Source organism: Puma concolor, chromosome D1 (assembly GCF_028749965.1).
Source record: "Puma concolor isolate L17-30 chromosome D1, mPumCon1.1.hap2, whole genome shotgun sequence".
NCBI classification, from domain to species: Eukaryota; Metazoa; Chordata; class Mammalia; order Carnivora; family Felidae; genus Puma; species Puma concolor.
Genome location: NC_141676.1, coordinates 79,936,706 through 79,959,422, shown reverse-complemented (window position 1 = coordinate 79,959,422; position 22,717 = coordinate 79,936,706).

Genomic DNA, 22,717 nt, shown 5'->3' with positions numbered 1-22,717 from the left:
ATTCTAAAAAATAAAGTCTACATATTTTTAAAAAGTTGACATGCCCTATAACTTTGATTTAGGTTTATGTTTTTTCCACTGGTGGCTGAAATTTAACAAACTCATGAGAAAGAACATCCAATGGAAAAAAGACAGTCTCTTTAACAAATGGTGCTGGGAGAACTGGACAGCAACATGCAGAAGGTTGAAACTAGACCACTTTCTCACACCATTCACAAAAATAAACTCAAAATGGATAAAGGACCTGAATGTGAGACAGGAAACCATCCAAACCTTAGAGGAGAAAGCAGGAAAAGACCTCTCTGACCTCAGCCGTAGCAATCTCTTACTCGACACATCCCCAAAGGCAAGGGAATTAAAAGCAAAAGTGAATTACTGGGACCTTATGAAGATAAAAAGCTTCTGCACAGCAAAGGAAACAACCAACAAAACTAAAAGGCAACCAACGGAATGGGAAAAGATATTTGCAAATGACATATCGGACAAAGGGCTAGTATCCAAAATCTATAAAGAGCTCACCAAACTCCACACCCGAAAAGCAAATAACCCAGTGAAGAAATGGGCAGAAAACATGAATAGACACTTCTCTAAAGAAGACATCCGGATGGCCAACAGGCACATGAAAAGATGTTCCGCGTCGCTCCTTATCAGGGAAATACAAATCAAAACCACACTCAGGTATCACCTCACGCCAGTCAGAGTGGCCAAAATGAACAAATCAGGAGACTATAGATGCTGGAGAGGATGTGGAGAAACGGGAACCCTCTTGCACTGTTGGTGGGAATGCAAATTGGTGCAGCCGCTCTGGAAAGAAGTGTGGAGGTTCCTCAGAAAATTAAAAATAGACCTACCCTATGACCCAGCAATAGCACTGCTAGGAATTTATCCAAGGGACACAGGAGTACTGATGCATAGGGGCACTTGTACTCCAATGTTCATAGCAGCACTCTCAACAATAGCCAAATTATGGAAAGAGCCTAAATGTCCATCAACTGATGAATGGATAAAGAAATTGTGGTTTATATACACAATGGAGTACTACGTGGCAATGAGAAAAAATGAAATATGGCCTTTTGTAGCAACGTGGATGGAACTGGAGAGTGTGATGCTAAGTGAAATAAGCCATACAGAGAAAGACAGATACCATATGGTTTCACTCTTATGTGGATCCTGAGAAACTTAAGAAAAACCCATGGGGGAGGGGAACAAAAAAAAAAAAAAAAAGAGGTGAGAGTGGGAGAGAGCCAAAGCATAAGAGACTGTTGAGAACTGAGAACAAACTAAGGGTTGATGGGGGGTGGGAGGGAGGAGAGGGTGGGTGATGGGTACTGAGGAGGGCACGTTTTGGGATGAGCACTGGGTGTTGTATGGAAACCAATTTGACAATAAATTTCATATATTTAAAAAAAAAAAAAAAGAAAGAAAATCAGAAACGTTAGAAATTTAAGCATTAGAAATTAGAAACAAAAGTATTTTGTTTATCAAGGTAATTGAGAGCTACTCAACCTGTGATTATTTAAGTAAAATCATTTGCAAATGTTTTAAAGTGTTTAAGTTTCAGACACTATCATTGTGATAGATCTCATCATGCGTCAGGCTTATAGTCTGCTTATGATGAATATGCTTCCAAAATGTCTTTTATTTTATTTTTTATTAAAAAAATTTAATGTTTATTTATTTTTGAGAGACAGGCAGACAGAGTGTGAGTGGGAAAGGGGCGGGGGGAGAAAGAGAGAGAGAGAAAGAGAGAGAGAGAGAGAGAGAGAGAGAGAGAGAGAGAGAATATCCTGAAGCAGGCTCCAGACTCTGTGCTGTCAGCACAGAGCCCCATGCAGGGCTTGAACTCACAAACTGAGATAATGACCTGAGCTGAAGTCAGATGTTTAACCAACTGAGCCACCCAGGTGCACCTCCATAATGCCTTTTAAATACATTGAAATATATGAAATGTTTCCATTTTCAATTTTACAATGTTCTCATTATTAAATTTTTTTAGGAAAATTCTAATTTCTCAGTGTATCTCATCCATTTGGTCTTAACCATACTTTTCATATCTGTGTAATCTTTTCAAATTTAGCAAAAACAGTTTTGAAAAGTAAGAAGACCTGACTTCATACAGATTATTGAAGAAGAAATTACTATGCTTTTTTAGTAGTTTGCTGTGAAATTTGGAAATACTGTTGCACGTTAAATCAAACTAGTTTTCACATCAATATTTATTATCAAATCAAAACTACTTGAATTTATTTCATATCTGGAATTCCACACCTCATAATAGAATAGAGGTCATAGACTAAAGTTTATGAGGGAGATCACACAATGACTAAAACTCATAAAGCTTTTATGTGAAAATAGGCAATTTCCTTAAGACTAATTGGGAGTTATTGTAAAAGAAAAGTTAGTTACTTAATACCATAGACTCACATACATTTGAATCCTAAGCATAAGCTTTGTACATCTGCATAACTCATCAGAACATCTATTTAAGAAGAATAAATCTGAGATATTATAAAGACAGCATTTATAATTCTGTTCTATGAGGCACCTCAAATGTTCACACTCAATAAATGTTCATTAGAAATAACATTTCTATAATCACATAACATTTGCAGCATTTGGGAAGACAGTGTGCGGGTATTCATTTACAAATATTAGGCGCCTTAATTGGGTACTGGGGATTATAGGCTTACTATTTAAAAATGATTTCCGGGGTGCCTAGGTGGCTCAGTCAGTTAAGCATCCGACTTGATTTCAGCTCAGGTCGTGATCTCACAATTCGTGAGATTGAATCCCGTGTCATGCTGACAGCACAAAGCCTGCTTGGGATTCTCTCTCTCCTTCTCTGCCCTTCCCTGACTCTCTCAAAATAAATAAATAAACTTAAAAAAAAGATTTCATATTCCTATAAAATCATAAAAGCTAAATCAATCATTTTTGCAATAAAAAAGTAATGAATATATAGTTATTTCTAACTTATTTATATGTAACTATGAGTGTGTGTATGTACATATATCTGTCAGTGTTTTTATTTATGATTAAAACTGCCAATTTTTGAAATTCATATGTATATTTCTCAGTTAACATCTTGATCAGAGCAAAATTTTTGGTGTGGCAAATTGTTCAATTTTGTTGTAGTATTTTCTTAGTAAACCACTCTAAATGGTTTGGTGAATAACAAAAATTTTGCAATTTATTTTTGAGCTTTCTTAGTAATGTTTCAATTCTTTGTCATCCCAGTGAGTCAAAACTGACAGGTGCTATGCCTAGTTAGCTTTGCATGCAAAGTGCATCTTGATTAGAAAAATTTTCCACATGTAATTCAATCCTTGTAATTTTCTTTCCTTAATCCAACTCCTAAATAGAAACATTTATTGAATGCAGAATTGTGCTAGCCATATGCTAGGCACGGATTATGTAAATATGAGAATCTTGTCCTTACTCCAAGAACTTATAAACTAATACAGTAAAAAGTAAATTTGCAAGTATTAGGGTAAAATATGTGAAATATATAAGTAGAAAAAAATGAACCACAACTAATGGTAGCCAAATGCCTAATTTTGAAACTCCCCTTGAAGTACTTGAGTTAAGCTCACTAAAAGCAATATCATAGAATCCAAAGCAATGTATATCCCTAGTGTCACACACACAACTTTCACAATGACTCTTATGTTGTATCCATTTCTTAAACTTCTTTTGGAGTCCATTAAAGTGAAAAGTTTTGTGTATATGTATTGGTGTATGTATAGAAATCTTGGGGCGCCTGGGTGGCGCAGTCGGTTAAGCGTCCGACTTCAGCCAGGTCACGATCTCGCGCTCCGTGAGTTCGAGCCCCGCCTCGGGCTCTGGGCTGATGGCTCAGAGCCTGGAGCCTGTTTCCGATTCTGTGTCTCCCTCTCTCTCTGCCCCTCCCCCGTTCATGCTCTGTCTCTCTCTGTCCCAAAAATAAATAAACGTTGAAAAAAAAAATTAAAAAAAAAAGAAATCTTATACTGAACTCTTGTTGAAGGAATGCATCTGTTTCCTCATAACTATAAACTTTAATCTTTGGAAGGAAGTGAATATGAATGTTTTAAATCTGACTTTTAAAAGTTCTCTGGTTTCATTAGAAAATAAATGATCATAACTGAACTAGAAGATTTTTGTTGCTGATCTATTTTGAGCACTGGCCAGTTTCCTAAATGCTTGAGGGTTCAAGCCCTCTCAGCTTTTCTTCAATAAATGAAGTTAAATTTAGTAACAATCCAATTGCAAGTGTTAACATAGATTTAAAATACAAACCCAACTAAAATTTTATAGGAGACTGATGACTAAAATACCCTATGTTTAAGGACTTTAGAATTCCTGTAGGTTGCACATCTGACTTAAATAATTTGATTGGCATCGATCCAGTAAGATACGCTTAGTTTAAATGGACATACAGCATCACCATTTATTAAAAACAAGCATGATTACAATTATTATTTTTTTGCTCTGCCCCTCTGTTTCTTTGCTATACCTTTCCTATTGAGCACCACAGGAGAGAAATCATACAACTAACTAGAAGAGTGAAAATTTATGGTCTCTAAAGTCACCTGGTTTCCTGATGCTTTCTAGTATTTTCCAGCGTGTTCCTAATTAGTCCTCTCTCCTGCTTATCAGATTTTCTATTTTAAAATATCTCTGTTGTCTTTGATCATCCAATCCTACCAATATGTCCACTTAATTACAGCAAATGACCTCACTTTATAGAGAAAACTATATAGAGAAACTTTATAGACAAAACACTGATTGTTATACACAACCAACAAGTTCTATTATTCTAATTCTAAGTTATCCAAGTTCTAAATTCTTGGTCGTCTGGGTGGCTCAGCAGGTTAAGCATCAGACTTCAGCTCAGATCATAATCGCTGTTCACGAGTTCGAGCCCCACATTAGGCTCTGTGCTAACAGCTCAGAGCTTAGAGCCTGCTTCAGATTGTGTGTCTCCCTCTCTCTCTACCCCCCTCCCACTCTCTCTCTCTCTCAAAAATAAATAAACATAAAATTCTATTTAAGTTCTAAATTATTTTGAAAAGATTATAGGTTATATGGCAAACTACTTTGGTTATCATAATCCATTTGCTTCTGTACCTGTCATGCCTTTAGACTCTTTCATGAAAATGGAAGAGTTATTTGTCCTATTGGCACCAAAATATGTCATACATATTGTGGATCTTGTAGGTTTTAGCACTGTCAAATGGAGTTGCTCTATTAATTGCCTCTTGTTCTCATTTTTTCCCCCATGAAACTTCATTTCCCATCCTTAAAAACTTTCCTTCAATTTTAAATATCTCTTTTGATCTACCATCTTTTTTCCTGACTCCCCTTATTTAACCACTACTCGGTAGTAATAATTATTTCTACAAATTTCACCCATTACTTTATTTCTCCACTTACCACAGAATATATTTTTGCATTAATTAATCATGTTAAACTCTAAGTTTGCATCAGATCCTACACTACACATTACATTATATAATATAATAGCAGTAAATAAAACAGGCAAGGCTTTTCTTTTGGAGATTATATTCTATTGGTGAGATTCAGAAAGTAAATCATGTAAATTAAGTAAATATCTCAGTGATAAAGGCTATGAGTGCAATAATATGAGGTAATAATAAATCAGGGTAAAGGGTTATCTAGAAGGTGGTGAAATCATTTCTGGTAAGGAAGTATTTGAAGAGACCTGAAGGAGTAAGCATGTGGAAATCAGAAGATGATTCTAGACTTAGTGGTTGATACAAATGAGCTAAGGCTGGGCCATGTTCACAATCTCATATAATCTGGTATTTACTGCTACCATTTTTTAGCCATCTTAAAAAAATGCCTCACTGAAACCAAAAAAACAAGTGCAATAAGAGGTTTGAATTCAAGCTGCCTGAAATGCAACCTGTTGGCAAGACAAAAGTAAGATTATTCTTTCATGGAAAGGGAGAATACTGACTTGATAAAGTCTCAGTAGTGTTTTGGAGTGTGGAAGGTAAAGTTAGGATATTTATGTGGATTCTTTTTTTTTTTAACTGATTAATTAACCTATTTATTTATTTATTTATTTATTTATTTATTTATTTATTTATTTTAGAGAGAGAGAGACAGAGAGAGTCCTGAGCAGGCTCTGAGCTGCCAGTGTAGAGCCTGACATGGGGCTCGAACTCAAAAATCGTGAGACCATGACCTGAGCCAAAATCAAGAGTCAGTCACTTCACAGATGGAGCCACCCAGGAAGCCCTGGATATTTATGTGCATTCTTGTTTGAGGTAGATAGTCTTTGAATCTGTGGGCTTGGTTAGGACTGATTAAAGAAAATAATGTTCATAGCTGATATGCAGTGTGAATAGTGATGTGATGGTATTGAAGTAATGGTTTCTAAGTATGTGAGAAAGCAGAGGATTGGTCGATGCTGTCTAAAAATTGAACAGCTTGATTTTTTACATAAATGGGTTTTTGCAAACTTCCTGAAATGAACAATATGGTTATTTACAACTTTAATCTTTATAAACAAGGGTTTTAAACTCAGGCTGATTAAGACAATGGATTAATAGAGTTTTTCTTTTTTTTAATGAAGAGAATAAAATATAATGGTCATATAAGTATAAACTTATAATATGCATTAGTAATTAATATGAGTTGTGTAGATATACGTGGTTTTGATTCTCAGTCTCCTTATCATCATTCTTCCTGGAGCTAAATCTAGACCATTAATATCTGAGGACAAAGCTTCATTGTTTTGTAAGATGTCATAGTCATGTGTCAGGATTCCAGGGCAGACTGTATCAACTTCCATAGTGTTATATTCCCTTGTCCTTTTTTGTTGGGTGAAATATTTTTCAGATTACTGAATAGCACAGAGTTGGTACAGAAATATTTGAGGCTGAGAACACATGTAAAGAATACTACCACACAAATAAATACTGACAGAAAGATTATTACCAAAATTTGTAGTCCAATTCTTAGCCAGTAGCCCAGAGTATCCATATTAAATAAAGAGAACAGGCCCCATCCCCAATATGGGGATCCTACAAAACCAGATATGGGAATATTAGACAAATTATTCAATTCTATTATTTTTTGTTTGCTTTTTAGACCTGTTAGTAGTATTAAAGGTCACACAGAGATCTTCAGAGAGATAAGCACAGTATTCTTCCTCTAAAATACCACATGCTTTCCTTTTTTTGAGGCCAAACATACTAAGTAGCTGTATTTTCAAACATCACTTGTCTGACTTCATGACCTTGATTGATGAGGAGTCCAAAAGCCCCAGTGACATTGTCTAACTTTCCTGATATTCTCTTACATACTCTTCTGCATATAAGAGTTTGCCTAATTTGTAGGCCTCTTACAGAGCACAAAGTAATGAGTCTTGAAGATAGAGAAAACAGTTTAGAATTCATCTTGAATAGTTGGGGTTTTGGTTCTCAAATTTAAAATTTCCTTTTTCTGTTTCTTTCACCTTAAGTTACCTAATTGTCTTATTTTCATATAGGAAATGCTAACAGATCAAAATGGATTCTGACTGATGTCAGGTTGGGTACTATCCTGAAGTCAGCCATTAGTTTACAGTGATAAGACTTATTTCTCCAGTTTTCAGGTAGTAGCCAATGGGCCTTTGTTGTGCAAATTCATATGAGTCATCAGGGGCATAAACCACCTATTTATTTTTTTTATTTTTGCCAAAACACCCCCAGAGACTAGTCAAATAGTGTTTAATGTTTTGGCACCACTTATTAAAAATTATCCAGTGTGGGGGTCACCTGGGTGGCTCAGTCAGTGAAGCGCCCAACTCTTGATTTTGGCTTAGGTCATGATCTCATGGTTCATGAGTTCAAGCTCTGTATCAGGCTCCACACTGATGGTGCAGAGTTTGCTCAGCATTTTCTGTCTTTCCCTCTTTCTGTCCTGACCCTCCCTCTCTCTCTCTCTCTCTCTCTCTTTCTCTCGATAAATAAATGAACTTATTTTTTTTTTTTCCAGTGCCAGGTGAGAAGATCTGTACCAATAACACAACAATAGAGAAGTAATGCATTTTATTTTAAGTATCTACAAAATTACAACAGTTTCCAAACAAAATCTATGGCCTAGTTCTCTTCCAATTTGTGTTTTTGTGAAAGTTCTATCACAATAGCTACTTTTCTCCAAAAGTTCCCTGAGCATCAATTCAGTAGAGAAGGGAGCCTACTTTTCTAGGCAGAACATGATAGAGGGCTTTACATTTCTGGCACTCTTAATTGTAACATTTTTCATCTAAAATATCATCTAAGAAATGAGTCTGATTACCCAAGAAACCAACTGATTCATTGTAAACATTTAAAAAAATAAAAATAAACTATGAACAGGGGTAGCTACAGAATTTCCATAAGAAAATGTGTGAAATATCACATTAGTTTGGTTGTATGCTTTAACCCATTAATAATCATATTTGAGCCAGCTACTGTATTCAAATCAAGAAAAGAATATGGAGTCAGAAAGCAATATGAAGAATATGACCCTTGGGGCATGTGGGTGGCCCAGTCAGTTAAGCATCTGACTTCGACTCAGGAAGGGGTAGACTTGGAAGTGGGACAGTGAGTATAGTCTATCTCAGCACTAAGGAATCCTTAAAGTCTCTTCACATTTTATAATTAGTCTCCCATCAACTATCAATAAATAAGAATTATTTTTATTTAATTTCCCATTTAAATCACTATGTGTTTTCTTTCTCCTAATTGGACTCAGATGGATGATCTGTAGTGAATACAGTGAATTTACTACCTGGGAAGATTTGCCTATGTTAACGTATGTTATTTTAGGAGTAAAGTGAGACCTGCAACAGTATCTCCTTCCTAAAATTTTCCTGTTTCAATCTATATGTATGACCCATGAGCAAACAGGACTAGGTAAATCTAGGTACAAAATTGGCTAATAATAAACATATTTAGAGCATATGTAGCCTGCAAGTAAAGGCTAGACAGTTATCTCTTGAAGAGTTTCGGTACTTCAAATGTCATAATAATAAACAGATGTATGAGAAAGTGAGACAAAATTTCATTGGAGGTAAGTATATTTATTGTGAAATGTGTATTTTCAGTAAGCAGCCAAAATTATACAGCATGAGGAACCATCAATCTTAAAGAAAACCTAAAAACCAAGTTAGCATACCATTCAATAGTTTGATGTTTATGGCTATTACCTTATCCAAGGTGGGTCAAAGGTGAGACTGCAGTAAGCTTCTGGTCTCTAATGCTTATCATGATGTTGAGTCAGAACCCCAGTGATTTGTTAAGATCTCCTATATAATAGGAATAGATATTTATGATAATTAGAAAGGGAGAAAGGAAGAAAAATTTAGAGCCTGGATTTAATATGGGACTATGTCACTGAAACAGCTGTGGAGTCCCCTAGGTGGGAGGCACCAGGGGCCTCAGAGAGGGGTGTGTTGTTTCTAAGATAGGGTCTTGGGCCATAGCTGTGAGAAGGTTTCATTTGGGTTTTTGTGGGTACTAAGATTGTCAAATGTTGGCCACCAGAAAATATCACCCAAATAATTTCAATAATGATGAGTTTTTGGGGGTTTTCGTTTTGTTTTGTTTTCTTGTTTTTGTTTTTCTTTTTGTTTTGTAGTTCAATAAGGGAGATAACTACCTCCTTGATAGATTCTTAGTGTCTTGGAGGATGTTGGAAACTTTTGGAATATTTATATCGTTTTGGATTTTCTTGTAAGGTGGATCTTCAAACATAAAGGCTTGATTAGAACTGAGAAAGAATCATGGGAGAATAGTTTGGTGTTGGTGGACACAACAAGACAAGGATTGTGAGAAGAGATTTTCTAAGAGGCTTATGAATAAAAGGTCGTTTGATGTTATCTATGGCACATAGATTGACGTTTGCTCTTAAAAACTTTGGGAAGAAGGAGTTAAACAAAACTTTTTCATGATAGTTGTTAAAGATGATAAGGGGACTTTTATTAAAGAGAGATTAATGTGGTAAGGGTTTTACAGTAGGGGAGAGAGACTAAAATTTGCACATAACAAGGACAATGGATATTTATAGCCAGGGTTCAGAATGGGGGTCTATGGATGAAAAATTACCAAAAGGAAACATCAGGAGTATGGAGGATTCTGACTAAATCAACTTGACAGGATTCTTGATGAAGGCAGGCCAGAGTGATAAGATATCGAGGGGGGTGGGGATGAGAAATTTGATCAGATATGGAGGGTGATCAGATACCCAGGGTGGGAGATTTTCACTAAATGACTCAGCAGGATTGTGGCTAAAACTCATTCAAAAAGGCCAAGGACAGAGCCTAAGGTCATGGCCTAGTAGAGAGGAGGGCCAAGGAGAGCTGTATGCAAGTTTGGCTAGGGAGAGAGTCTTCTGTCAGGGTGGGAAGGGGAGGTGTTTTTAAATAAACAGTGAAGTCTTGGACAACTTTTTATTTTTCTGAGAAATCTGAAGTAATCATGTTAGTTTGAAAAATATGGTGGAATAATAAAATCATGTTAGTAATTATAGCTGAAAATTATATAATGTTAGTTATATAATGTGTGGGAGTAGGTGATTTCCATTTTCCAAACTTCTCCAAATGAAAAAGGACTTCAACTCCTTCCATTTTGACTTTAGTCTGTAATTTCTAACTGGTTAAGGTCTTCTTTCCAGCTTATCTCTTAACTCAGGTGTGTTATGCCCAGAATCCGTGATCCCCAAAGACCGCCAGGGAGCCGAGTCCAATGTAAAAGCAAAAGAGCTAGCTTTTATTCGAGCTAGCTCGAGCTCAATCCCCTACCTGCACCGACACAGCAGTGAGATACCAGGAGAGAGCTAGTTTCAAAAGGACAAAGGTTTTATTGGGGCCTAGGGGCAGTTGGTGAGGTAATGGCTGTGGCCTCAGCCATTGGCTGGGGAAGGGTCGGAGTCCTGTTAGGCAGGTGAGCGGGAGGTAACTCAAGGGGAGGAGGTGTGGTCAAGGCGAAGGACACAGAACAAGATGGAGTCTGCCTGCGTAGGCCCGCCCTTTCAAGGTGAAAGGCCCAGAGGGCAAAACATACCCTGATGGGAACAGAAACTACCTCCTCACGCAATGAAGACTGTCCTGATGCCAGAAAGACCCAGTTTGATTGATACCAAGAAAACGATCTGCTTGACCTTTACTTCCCACCTGCACATACGCACCAACCTTTATTCCACACTTTCCTTATATAAACCTACAAGTATTTTAGAACTTTGGACTGCCTTTGACATGTTAGTCTGCTGCCTTCCTGGTGTTGGCTTCACTACAGTACATTTCTTTCTTCTATCACCAGGATTTGTCTCTATGCCTTTGGATTTTGTCAGTGGTGAGTAGCCCAACGTAGTCTGTTTGGGACCCCTGGAACTGGTTGTTCCTGCACACGTGGGCCCAAGTTACATAAACACCAGTTGGCAATCCAAATCAAGGGGAGTAAAGAAACCTCTTTATGCTTCACTTCAGGGCTAATCCCACCTCATATCCTAAAGTTGGATGTTGGGCCAAGTATCTCAAAACTCATTTTTCAAAAATGTTTATTTATTCTGAGAGAAAGAGAGAGAGAGAGAATATGAATGAATGAATGAATGAATGAATGAATATGAGCAGGTAAGGGGGAAAGAGAGAGGGAGCAAGAGAATCCCAAGCAGGTTCCACACTGTCAGTGCAGAGCCTCATGTGGGGTTTGATCCCACGAACCAATAGATTGTGACCTGAGCCAAAATCAAGAGTCGGATGCTAAACCAACTGAGCCACCCAGGTGCCCCTCAAAACTCATTTATTATCTTCTTTTTTTAATTTTGAAGTATTACAAAAATGAGATAGCTCCTCGTTTTAATTTTTTTTAACATTTATTCATTTTTGAGAGACAGAGACAGAGCATGAGCAGGGAAGGGGCAGAGGGAGGGAGACACAGAATCTGAAGCAGGCTCCAGGCTCTGAGCTGTCAGCACAGAGCCCGACGCGGGGCTTGAACTCACAAACTGTGAGATCATGACCTGAGCCGAAGTTGGATGCTCAACCGACTGAGCCACCCAGGAGCCCCAAGATAGCCCCTCATTTTAGAATGAAGATGTACTTTACAATTGTTCTGTTTTCTGGTTCAGGACCCAAGCCAGAACAGACAAAGGTCTAGCAGCAATATCCTTTAATAAAGGCATGCCTGGGGTGCCTGAGAGGCTCAGGCTATGGTCAGTGAAGTATTAAATAATGACACATTAGGAACATTATTATTGGTGATAGGGTTATCCTTCTAGTATTCTTTGATTTATTCATTCTTCAACAATATCTCAGTTCTATATATTTTTTTCAGTTCTATAATTTTAAACTTAACTGTCTGAAACACAAAGCACTGTTCATAGGTGAAGTTTTATAAAGGTGTGATTTTGTCAAGAGAAACTTGTACATGTAGATGGTAAAATTTAAAATGTACTGACTATAAAGAAAGTGGGCATATTTCCAGGTTTTCCCAGCACTATAAGATTTCAGTAAAAACTGCCAATAAAGAAATTAAAGAAGTTGTCTTCCTCCCCTCCCCCTGTAGGTGTCAATCTCCTTTTGCAGATCAAAAAGCAGACTAGGATCCTTAATCATTATTATTATTCTAGCACATAGGTGGATGCATGATTAAAATTTTATTTTAAACTGTAGCTCTACTATAGCAAAGCATTTAGAGAACTCATTGTGATGCACAGCTCTTTCACATTGCTCCCATTAGCTAGACACAATCATTGTCAATAAAAATGAGGAAGAAGCAAAATTTGGGTTTTGACATGCAAATGAGTACCATAAGCTCCTCACTCTGCTTCAGAATTTATGTATCTCAGCTGTCACAATACCATTTTCTAAAGCAAAGTAGGTGTGTTGTGGCATCTCTTAATGTAGGGATGCTAAAATTAAACAAGGTGTGTGATGTGACTGTACATGACATGCAAAATATTCACTTAGGGTATTACTTGAATCTAAAGGATTTAGAAGGACAGGACTAAGAGCAAAGGAATTATGCTAAGTCAGAACTATGGTCCATTGAGTATATAGCAGTGAGTATCCAACAGACTTTTCAAATAACTTAGGAGAATAGGTTTTTCCATTCTCAAACAATGTTGAAGGTTAGACTCACAGGACATCAGATGCATGGGAGGTAATATGTATGGGGGAAAATATAATCATCACATTTCAGACTGGGTTTCCTAGTGGGTTACTCTGGTTATTTCCCGCAACCATCTTATGTAGAGGATTTTATTATAAGAATTTAATAGATGAGACTATTGAAGTTCAAAGAAGTTAAGAAACTATCCCAGGTTTCAAAATGACTGAGTGGCAGAGGAAGGATAAAATCACATTTGTATTTTTCACTCGGAATTCCCCAATTTCCTCCTTAAAATCATCTTTATCAAGAATGGTATTCCCCGTCATCTTAATTTGACTGAAATTTAGTTTCTCTCTGAAAAATCTTTATAAATATCTAATATCTATACATTTTCTCATAAAACTGTCCCTAACTTCCTACAAATTAGTTAATGCTTCTTCTTGGTAATCTTGATGTGGGGTCATAGAGTGTAACCGTCAAGAAAGAATTCTTGAGATGTTTAGGGTTCAATTTAGTAAGTTTATTTAAGTAGCATGGGGATAGGACCTGTGGGCAGAAAGAGCTGCGTTTTTTGCTGTGCGAGGCTGGTGGTCATATGCTTAGTAATCAAAGAGAAGGGGCCATGCAAGGAGTGTCAGATTACAAGAGTTTCTTTGACTTTCTACTTATAAAAGTACTTTTCCAAGATTGCTCTGTTGTTTACCATTCAGTTCAATATTAACTATTGGTGAAATATACAGGCAATCATGAGACCCTTAAAGAATATAGCAAACCACATGTATTTGATCCTTATTGAAACTACAGGCTTTAGGTCAGCCTCCTGGGCTTAGGGTAAACCTTTTCCTGCTTCTGTCCCTTACATTCCTAATATTATATTAAACACATTTCATAATAGTTAAGTTTTATACTCATCTCCCTCACTAGATAATGTGTTCTTTCATGGCTAGAATAGTCATTCTCAGTCCTTAATCATGGTTACACTCTAGTTGGCTATCATAGTTTTGTCACACAGTAGGTGCCCAAGAGAAGTGCAACTTATGAATGGGTGAAACAATTTCTGGATTGTATTGGTGGAAAAGGTATACCACTTTTATTAGCTGTGGTAAATTTTAATTTCTTGGTTTCAAAATGTGAAATATCACAATTCATGTGGTCTCATCAAAACTTACATGACTTACCAGTTTCTCTTTTAGTTACACTAGGACTCACTTGGTCTCCGTCCAGATTGGTATCAGTCCATGTTACTTACTCATTCATGAATACTTCGTATTATGATTCCAGCCTATATTAAACTTTCTTATCCTTAGCCTGCCTAGTGCATGGAGTTTCCAACAATCTAGGGCTTGATATTCATGACCCTGTGCTATTTTTAAATATGTATTTTTTGTGTCAGTGGGTGTACCTCTTTAGTAAAGATGGCAGGAAAAATGAATCAGTTTCAATACTGACTATTCCTACCACAGTTATTGCACTAAGACAAATGAAAATCTCCTGACCCTCACTTTTCTATACAAAAGTTGGTGGCAGGGGGGAGTAACTGCGGTTCAGAATTGTCTGGGAAATTAAATAATAGAATGCATTTGGAACTCTGTACCACACAGATGGTACTCCAATTCCATGTCAGGTTCCTTTCTCCCATTCCCCCCCCCCCCCCATTTAAAGAGGTCTCTTCAGAATTTCTCATCTACAATAGCCTTTGTGGTAGGCGAAGGCAGAATAAGTATTGTTGGTTTTTTTCTGTTTTTGTTTTTAACTTTCTCCTTTGGCTCTACACACTATTGAATTATTGATATTCTCCTCACTTTCATTTTTCCCCTCAAAACTTTATATCAAAGGTGCTCACTGTCTCTTGCTGGAGCTGGGCCAGAGTGAACGTGTGGGAGACCTAGGTTCTGTTCTTCCTGCTGCTGTTACTTCAATATTTCTTTCTTTGAGCAGATTCTCATGATTTGTCTCATTTTTACTCCATGTTCTTATAGTTCTCTTCCCCCTCTCTTCATTTATCTGTTTAGGCGCCCGAAACATCTTAAAACAGCCCTGACTTTTTCACAGCTTTCTCTCAGCATGTATCCTTCATTTGAAAACAAGGAAAACTACTTTGATTTTCAAAAACAAAGTGGTACAAGGCAGAGTACAATTATCATTTATAGCTGCCGAGCTGGCTCAGAGGCACCCGGCTTATATTGGCTGAGCAGCTCCAGACCTTCCTTCAAGGACAGCTAGGTGACAACTTCCAAAATGGTTCAAAGGCATGTTGTGTTAGCTACATGGTGCCAAAATTTCTTCATGTTTACATAAAGGCAAATCTAAAGGATTTGAGATTTTTCTTGACTTTCAATTTTTTATGAACTTTAAGTTTATGCTCTGGAAATTGAGAAGACACAAAGTAAGAGAAATTTTGTTTCAGGAGAGGGATGTGATACCAAAAATTGGACAGAGAAATTGAATTTAAAAAAATGTTTCTATTTGTTTCCCTGTGTGTTTAACCTTTGCAGTCTAGTTATTATTACATTTGACTGTCTCGGGAGATGTTATTTCCATTACAAACAGAAAATACATCTTACTAAGCATAGTTAGCATGTGTAATGGATCAGGAAAAAATTACCCCTCACAGAGGAAGCCTAGGGTTCAAAGTCTGACACATGATGTTGTGCACTCATTTTCCCCCTGTTATTACGTTCCATCTACCAATTAAGGTTCATAGTAAGTACTCAAAAACTAGTACCGAATGACTGAACCAGTGAACCTGAAGAACTTGTTACCATATTAAAAACTGGCATTAAACTACAATATGCCTTTTTGCTTACATATGTTTTAGAAAATGTTACCCCCCCCCAAAAAAAAAAAATCAGTGAGGTTATTTAAAATACCTTGATAGGACAAGATTGAATTAGCCCAAAGCACCTAGTTGAAGCTCTTTTGTTTTAGATATAAGTCACAAATAGTAGCAACAAAACCTAGAAAAGTTGGAAAGGTCTCTATGACTTTCTTTTATCACATAAGATATTTACCCTCAGTTTTTGTCCCTAACTGCCCTGGAACTTCAGCAACATCAGAGTAAAGGAAATTTACTCTCACCTGCTGTGTGCCAGACTTTTTTTTTTTTTTCTTTTTTTATGTAAGCCATAAGAAGTCCACAGATCATGCAAACATTCTTTAAAATGGCACCATGCTGACCCAACATACTGACTTACAGCCTCTCTCAGGAATATAGAGACTGTCCTACCTGGATGTCTTAAAGGGCCACCTACGAATCATAAAGTCTGCAAGTGGCTCATTACATAGCACAGTGAATTATTTACATGTTACAAAATATGCTCACTTACCAAAATGGGATACCAAGTCATAAAAAAAAAGCTTTTGTACGGTGAAGAAAAATATCAACAAAATGAAATAAACAACCTACTGAATGGGAGAGAGAGGATATTTGCAAATGATATATCTGGTAAGGGGCTAATATCCAAAATATATAAAGAACTTATACCACTCAACATCATAAATACAATTCAGTTTAAAAGTGGGCAGAGAACCTGAGTAAACATTTTTCCAGAGAAGACATATGGCCAACAGACACATTAAAAGATATTTAACGTCACTAATTATCAGGAAAATGCAAATTAAAACAACAACGAGATATCACTTTATACATGGCTAAAATAATAAAAGAATGGCTAAAATAAAAAGACAAGAAATAAGTGTTGTTGAGGATCTGGAGAAAAAGGAACCTTGTGTACTGTTGGTGGGGATGTAAATTGGCACAACCAATGTGAAAAACGTTATGGAGGTTCCTCAAAAAATTAAAAATAGAAATACCAAATGATCCACTACTTCCACTACTGGGTATGTTACCCAAAGAAAATTAAAACACTAATTCAAAAAGATATATTCACCACTCTGTTTATTGCAGCATTATTTACAATAGCTAAGATATGGAAGCATCTTAAGTATCCATCATCAATCGATGAATGGAGAAGGAAAAGTGGTCTTCACACACATAATGGAATATTATGCAGCCATGAAAAGAGTGAGACCATGGTATTTGCTACTTTTTTTAAAATTTTTAAAACGTTTTTATTTATTTTTGAGAGAGAGAGAGACAGAGCAAGTGAGGGCAGGGCAGAGAGACAGAGAGAGGGAGACACAGAATCTTAAGCAAGCTCCAGGTTCTAAGCTGTCAGCACAAGCCCAACGCGGGGCTTGAACTCATGAACTCTGAGATCACGACCTGAGCCAAAGTCGGATGCTTAACTGACTGAACCACCCAGGCACGCCAAGATCGTAGCATATATGTAACAACATAGATGGACCTAGGACATTAGGGTAAGTGAAATAAATCAGACTGAGAAAGACAAATATATGATTTCACTCACATATGGACTCTAAAAAAATACAAAAGGCAAAATCGGACTTATAATAAATACAGAAAACAGACGGATGGTTGCCAGCAGGGAGGTGTGTGGTAGGATTGGCAAAATAGATGAAGGGAGTGGGAGACACATGTTTACAGTTATGGAAAGAATAAGCATGGGAATAAAAGGCACAACATAAGGAAAATAGTCAATGATAGTGTTGTATGGTGACAGATGGTTGGTACCCTGGTGGTGAGCATAACATAACATATAATCTTGTTGAATCACTATGTCATATGCCTGAAACTAATGTAACATTGTGTCTCAACTAGCCTCAAAAAAAAAAAAAATCTTTTAAATGTGATTCATGAGCACAGATTCTGGTACAAACACAAATATTGTCCCACTTACAGGGTGAAAGCAAGGGGTGTTTTAATAAGGAAATGAATAAACTCAGGTATGTTCCAAGGCTCACCATGAATAACAGAAGATATTGACTTGACTCACTTGCTTTTGTTATCATCATGATTTACTTCCTATAAGGCTTTAGTGGGGACACTCCTAGTGGGGACAGACCTCTCTGTCTCATGGATATAGTATCTTTTTGCATTTGCCACAAAATATGTGTATTATATAAAAAAATGCATATTAAAGCAGTTGGAAAATAACAAAATAGTATACATATTAGTATGTATATATGTATATTAGTATACTATGTATTGGTGAAGGTTATCTTGAAGTTCTACTTTGAAAACCTTTTTTTTTTTAAAGTAAATCCTAACATAGAAGACATGATCTAGTCTCCTAAGAACACGTAATCAAGTAAAGAGAAGGGGTATAAAACAAATGAATATAGTATATTAAATTTCAAATGCTGGATAAGAAATTGCCACAGACTTAGCAGCTTAAAATAACACATATGTATTTGATCAGTGTCTGTGGGTCAGGAAGTGGCATAGCTTAGTTGGACCTTATGCAAATAGTGTTATAGCTATAGATTTGGTTTCATCTAAGGCTCACCTGATAAAAAATCTCCCAAGTTCTCTCAAGTTTTTGGCAGAATTCATTTTCTTGTGGTTTTAGGAATATAGGCTTCAGTTTCTTGATGGCCATCATCCATAGGCTTTTCTCAGCTCCTAGAAGCTATGTGAAGTTGCTTTTTAAATCCCCCTCCCATCGTAAAAAGTAAAAAGGAGAAACAGATACTCCAGAAAAATTAGTGCTAATACCTTACATGATATAATAACATAAAGTACATGTAATCACTTATATCCTACCACCTTTGTCACATCCTTTTGCTTAGAAGCTCACAGATTCCATATATACCCAAGAGCAGAGAGAATCACATAGAGTGTGATGAACGTCAGGATGCGGGATAAGGGGGACCAGCTTCAGAGTCTGTCTACCACACATGGTGTGGCCTGAAGGTTCAGTATATGTTGTCAGTAGGGATTATTCCATGAAAGCAATATATATTAGGAGATTCCCTCCTTATTAAAGAACTTTGATTATATTGATGGTCACATTCTTTTGTGATCCAAGATAAATCATGTGAACTATGCTCATCATAGTGTTTAAGGATGCCTGCTCTTCTGCATGCACACACGTGCACATATCTGTAGCAACAGGACACTCTTCAAATATAAGAAAGAGTATGGAAGATATTTGATTGCTCTTCGGTTTTCATAATAAGACACAAATGATATTATTCATTAATTGGCTAATATAAGCTTAAGCCAATATTATTGCCTTTATTAAAAGAACAAACCAAGCATTTGTATTCCTACAAAAATATTTTCACTGGAAAACAATTGTATTTTTGACCAGATTTGATGTCTATTTTTCTCATGTCGATAATCTAAGTAGGCAGTATTAATTCAAAAGTATTTCTCAAGCATAGATACACTACTAGAAGGACAAATTATAATTTTGAGTTGGAAATAATTATGGTTTTAGATTGTAACATCAGAAAAGGGGAATGACAATAGAGTGTAACCAGCAACAATGTAGGGAATAGGAGAACATAAAGGACCCAGTAGATTTGGGAGTGAACTTCATATACATTAACTTGATTCTCACCATAACCCTACAAGTTACTATTCACAAAAACACCATTAGAACTCTGAGAGCCTACACACCCTGCCCTGATTAAGTAGGTAGGAAATGATGAATGAGGATTTGCATACTTATCTGTGAAGCTATTGCTCACTCTTTTGTTTGTGATCTTCATGTATTTTGTACTGTGATTCTGAGACCACCCACATCACACTTACTTCTGGAAAACATTAAAATGCAGATTCCTGGATCCCACTCCAAATCTTTAGGATAAGAATCCTAAGGTGGTAGTCCAGACATCTACATTTTAAACAAGTACCTCAAGTAAATTTTATTCCTATTGAGATCAGGAACACATTGCTCAATACCAAACTCACTGATTTAGATAAATACTTTAGTACGGTGAAGAAATCTAGGTTCAATTTCCATTTCTAAACTTTCATAGTTTCATTGTGAGCTAGGCAAGTCACAAATTCCCTTAATCATAGCTTTCAATATTTTGAATATGTCCTCACACTGCCTTCCAGACTCCACTGTTGTTGAAGTGAAGTCAGCAGTTAACCTTACTGTGCTTCTCTTATACAGGAGGAGTAGCTTTGCTGCTTTCACAATTTTCTATCTTTGGCTTTCAGCATTTTTAAAGTGATTTGCATATGGGTGGATCACTTTCCATCTATTGTACTTGGAACTCATTACACTTCTGTGTGTACAGATGAATGTTTTCTAGCAAATTTGGGGAGTTTTAAGCCATTATTTTCTTGGAGATTTTTTCTCCTTTCTCTTTCACATCTCCTAGTGCTACCATTATGTATATCTTGGTATCTCACATTTCTCTGAGGTTCTGTTCACTTTTTTTGCATTCTATTTTCTGTTTTTCAAATTGCATTTCCTATGGATCTATCTTACAGTTCACTGATTCTTTCTTCTGACAGTTAAATCTAGTCTTGAGCGCCTCTAGTGGATTTTTCATTTCACTTGTCTTATTGTCAACCCCAGAATTTCCATTTGGTTCTTTTTCATAAATCCTGTATCTTCATTCACATTCTCTATTTGATTATACACTATCTTCATATCTTTCTTTACATTTGTAGCCACATTTGTCCAAATTTATAATGACTTTGAACTCTCTGTTAAATCTGACATCTGGTTCCACTCACAATATGTTTGTGCTGTCTTTATATTTGTCCTGTGTATAGGTCACATGTTCCTGTTTGTCTGCAAGTGTCCTTACTTAGTCAAAAATTTAACATTAAAGTAATATCTTGTAAAGTTTCTGGATACTAATTCCCTACCTCACCTCTGCAGGGCTTCTTTTTATGGTCTGTTTGTTTGCTTGTTTAGTAACCTGGCCAGGCTATTTTAGTGAAGTGTACCTTCCCCATGTTGTGAAGCCTTTGGTCATGCTCATCAGGGGCTCAGATTTGGGTTCCTTGTGATTTTACCAGAATTCTCTTTGACTATTTTTCCTTGATCTCTCTGTTGTCTATCTCATTTGGTATTGCACCCCATGGGTGAGGCTCTACTAATTAGCAGCCAAATGCTCTACTGTTTTTGACAATGCCCTGGGGCAAAATTTCTCAGCAGTCTGATCCAACTAAATTTGGGCAAAGACAATTTTTGAGGTCTTTGAGTTTTGTTTTTGTTTTTGTTTTTGTTTTTTTGTTTTTTTTTTTTGAGCCCCAGCATGTTTTTTCATAGCTGTCTCTTTCTCTGGTTCTCTCTGGTGAGCTAGCTAGACTATGATTTAGTTTATTGCTCTTAATTAAGAAGAGCTATTAGTTTTGAAAGTGCTATTAGTCTTCACCATCATCACACTCTGTTTCTAGTAAAGGCAGGTCCTTTGGAGAGAATTTTTGAGCTCTCTTTTTTATGGACTTTTTCTCTCTGAGAATAATTTTCTGAGTCATTCATTACTAATACTGTGAATACTGAGCAGGCCAGTAGTCTCTGGTTTTCTCATTCCTTGATGGGACTTCCACTCCAGAACAAGTTGAGATAAAGGTTATCAAGGCCTCATATTTCTCAGCTTGTCTCACCTGGGGTAGAGCCTACATCGTATTTGTAGGATCTAGCTGATAGAGGAAACCTCTGAACTCTTAGTTGTACCCACCAGGAATTTAACCTTTAATGTGGAGTTGAAGGAGATGAGAATACTGACATTCTTTCCCTCTTTGTAATATAGGGTGAGGCTACTTAGAGCTGAGGGGATCAGCTTTGGTCACACCCACCCAGAAGCAGGGTGCAGCTGTGCCAAGCTGAACTGCATGTGGCACAGGGAGGGGTCATGGCTTAAATGCTGAAGAATCTTGTTCTCTTTACTGAGCTTTAGAAGTTTTTCTTGAATAAGTGTGTCTTTATTTGCTACATGTCCTTAGGACAATTTTTAGAAGAACATAAATGGTAGATTTTGTTAATAGTTTGTACTGGCTTTGCTTCTTTGGCCAGTGAGTGGGTCTTTAGAAGTCCTATGTTGACATCCTAGAAGTGGAACTCTTAGTTTTAGTTTTCACCATTTATGAAACAAGGAAACAATACGTACCTTACAGAGTGATGCTTAAGATTAAAGATGATAACATATGTGAAAGATTTTATAAATAAAAAAGCATGTGTGTTAATATGGTGAAAGGACGTCTGGACAAGATTTATATGAGACAAAAAGTTTTATTAATAAATGTGTGTCTGAGACAGACTTTAAAAAGAATGGAGCAAAGTCAGTTTAGAAACAACAATTTAAGCATAAGATCACATATCCTCTTATTCCTAATCAAGATAAAATAAAACTGCCTTAATATTTGGTTTCTATTCATATTACAGAGATTAAAATAGGAACATTTGAATAAATGGTGCTCTGCAAAGAATTTTTCTCTAGATTTTGGTAAGAGACTTTCATGGAGGAAAAAAAACAGAAAAAAACAAAAACAAAAAACAAAACCCTCTATGTAGCAAATTAAAATTGCATAAAATTTATTGCAGGATTTCATTTTACAGTCTCATGAGTTTTGGAGATAAAGGCATCTTTATTAGAGGTATGCATTAATGAATTTATGGATAAGATTATATCATGTCTAGGACTTCCCTTAAAATGCTGCAGCAAAATCAAAGACATGAGGAGGAAGAGGAATACATAAATAAAACAGTTTGTCAAATGTTTGACAATTGTTGAAGGGAGGTAGTGGATATGTAGAAATTCATTACAAAATTCTATCTCTAAGTATGTTGAGATTTTCC